This window comes from Stylophora pistillata, chromosome 2, assembly GCF_964205215.1.
Source record: "Stylophora pistillata chromosome 2, jaStyPist1.2, whole genome shotgun sequence".
Lineage (NCBI taxonomy): Eukaryota > Metazoa > Cnidaria > Anthozoa > Scleractinia > Pocilloporidae > Stylophora > Stylophora pistillata.
In genome coordinates this window covers 47,192,378-47,195,650 of record NC_142520.1, presented here as the reverse complement: position 1 = coordinate 47,195,650, position 3,273 = coordinate 47,192,378, and the positions used below count along the sequence as shown (strand labels likewise).

The 3,273-nt window shown below is 33.4% G+C and overlaps 1 protein-coding gene across 1 annotated transcript in view; it reads left to right on the top strand.

Moving 5' to 3' along the window:
• Window positions 1-812: 812 nt before the first annotated feature.
• Window positions 813-3,273, top strand: part of LOC148739935 (bone morphogenetic protein 1-like) — a 9,072-nt gene continuing 6,611 nt past the window's right edge. The window contains exon 1 of the mRNA XM_088747068.1: window positions 813-880. The gene's annotated coding sequence lies outside the window, so the exon portion shown is untranslated. The remainder of the gene's footprint in view (window positions 881-3,273) is intronic.

Below are 3,273 nucleotides of genomic sequence, written 5' to 3'. Positions count from 1 at the left end.
TTGTGATTTGTAAGCACGGTTTCAAAAGCGCCGCTCCGCCGGCGATAAACTAATTTATGACCATTTGTAGGTGATGAAAACTTGCAAAGTAGCAAGGATGTAATCGACAACATGGGGGAGCGTACGATGAAAAACTCCTATTTCGAAGTTGGAAATGCTTCCCTATATCGGATTTTTGACCATAAGGACCTCCCTGCTGGCAAATAACATATTTATCTTTCCACTGACATGTCTTTTTCAATGCAGAGTCATTCCACAACGGAAGTCAAGTTTTCGTTTTTAAATAACAGAGAACAAAGCAAAGGAAAATCCTTTCAAGCATGGGAAGATCGGTAGCTTTTGAATTCCAGGCTCCGAAAAAAAAAAACTTGATAAAGAAAATAAGTTATATTTCATGAAAAGGTAAATAATATTTATGGCAAAGAGAATTTGACATTATTTGGATTTGAAAGTAAAATACTGCTACGAAAATGATAATCAAGTTGGTTACTAATCATCTCAATGATAAAATTTAGTCTCTTCCCTCTACGGGATCAAAGCAAGAAAAAGGTTTTCAGTTTACTACGATATTACATAAATCTTCCGGTTATTGTTCCATTTTGTAATCAGAACTTTTAAAAAAACAAAATCAAAAAAAGAAACTAAAAACTAAGAAAACGAAAGAACGATTTTAATTTATTCTTAAGGTGGACGCGTGGCTTGAAAGAATTAAACAAAATACGTGATGGAAATTCTTGTCTTAAAACTTTCCATTTGTTAATTAAAACAACAATTAACGAAAGCTGTAAAAACCTTTACCTTTGTGTGGATTAATTCTCTTCTGCTTATGCAGATAAATGCGATCAGGTTCCAACAGAGTAAAGGGACAATCAACATTCAGGTACTAAACATAAGAGCTTTGTTACTTTCAGTTATTTTCCTATATATTAGTTTAATTCATCCCTCTCGCTCCCTATACGTTAGAAAAATTAGATTTGAGAGCAGTACGAATTTTCTTGGTTGATGACAAATAAGCTTCTTTGGTTGTACAGATGTCGATCCTTTCGATAAATTTATTTTTGTTATGTTTGTATGGTTTGCATATTTTCTCAGTGTCTGTGGTTCTCATGTGATTCCAAGGATGCATTTTACGCGTTTTCTGCGAAACAGTGACACGGAATAACTGAAACATGAATATTTTCTTTTATCACATTTCGTATCATTTCTCAGAATCAAATTTCAAAACTGGTCTATCTTCAGTTGTAAAAATAGGGAGAATTAAAGATAATGATCGACATAGAGAAGAGTCCAAACTCTTCGGCAAACACATAATGATAAGATCATCGGACTAATAATATACAAGAATGTGTATTTTGTGATGGATTTTTACAATGGAAATGCGAATTTTACCGAAACGGTAACATATTTCTCGTACGTTTCACGTAAATTTGAAAGTCAAATAAACGAGAATTAGACATGAACCAGTCAGTTTGAGTAACGGACATGGTTATTAAAAACAAAAGTTTTCTTCTCATTAAGAAACTGTAAAACAACAGATGAAAAAGAAATTAAAGCAGTCTATCTGTGGGGAAAAAATATCCTAAATCTGTAATTTTTTTTTTACCTGATATAGCAAGCGCACAATACATACGAATCTTTTTTTTTAATTTCTTTGATGATGTGCCATGTAACAATTATTGCAAAGTACAATTTCTCCTTCTATCTTCAATATATATTATAGAGACTAAAGCTGATTGGCTGGGAGAATAACGAGACTGGTTGGACCTCAAAATTGAAGCACTAACATTTCTCCTGCTTTTCTACATCTTAAAATTATGAAAAACACTTTTAATAGTTTCTCGCGACGTTCGCACCTTAAATGTTACAATAAGATGACTAATTCATATGATAGTCATAGGGAAAGAGATCGAGATATCTGTTCTTTAAAGAGCAATGGCCGTTTTCTTGCCAAAAAAGAAGAGTATTGACGGTTTTCGAAGAACTGATAAATTTTGAAATTGATGGATAACCTGGTTATTTTACTACGAGCTCTTTTAATCTAAAGGCGGCGAGCCTCCCTTTTTAATTGTTAGATATCTACGCTGTCAGTACAGATGTTGATCCTGTTGATGAATGTAGGCTCCGTGTTCTGCTTTAACCCCTATTCTAAAATATTACCCACAGAAACGTATGGTTCATCAACTTCATTCCTTTCAGTTTTTAACCAGAGTACAACGTATCTGTGACTTATGCTCTAGATGTGCATTTCGCGCCTAGCTGTCAAAACAGACAACACAAAACGAGTGAAATTTGAATAAATTCATGAAAGAACTTTATCTAATTCATCGAGATCTCATTTCCCTCCACTTGTCCAACACCGTTATACTGTCAAGAACAATGGTGTTGAGAAGTTTGGAAGACGATCAACCTAATCGAATAAAAAATTGAAAGGAGACATCCTTAAGAGAAGAAAACAAGAAACAGGCAGCTTTTCAGAGTTAACAAAAAAAAAAAAAAAAACAGCCAAGTGGTGGTTAAAAGGATGGCTAAATCCACAGCGGATGGATTTCAATTGATGTCTTTTAAGATTCTAAATATATCATATATCATCTTTTTTTTTTGCTTGAGAGGTTGGAAAACACTAACACGGAAATGAGAGGCAGTTTTTTGATGGAAAATAAGGAAATTCATACCATCAATGTTGTCCATTCTTTCAACTTTACATTAAAAATGCGCAGTACGAACATGATATTTTAATATGCGCAACGGTGGGAATTTTTTTCAGCGTTTCGAACGAAATAAAAAGAAAAACACCATAATATTTGGTGAAAGGATGAAAAGCACCAAACATGCAATGGAATACAAACTGTTCGAATGAGGCCTTAAACTGCTGTAAAAAGTAAAATATAAAATCCAAGCTTTCGCCGATCAACGGCATCATCAGGAATGACCCTTATGATGCCGTTGATTGGCAAAAACTTGGATTTTAAATTTCCTTTTTACAGCAGTTTAAGGCCTCATTCGAACAGTTTGTATACTTTAACAATATTGCTAAAGGACAACATGAACAGATTATAGTATGGAATGTTGAGAGATTATTACTTGCAGGCGTTGCTTTTTCCTGATATGAAGAATGCTTATGGAAATTTATCTCAATGAATATTTAATGAAAAAATACTTGTAATCGGTCGCCATGAATTAATTAGTTTTAAACGGTTCGTTTCGTAATGCAATTCTAACTTAATAGCTCAATGATCAGATTAAAATTCTTGTTTCTTACTTCGATAAATGTGT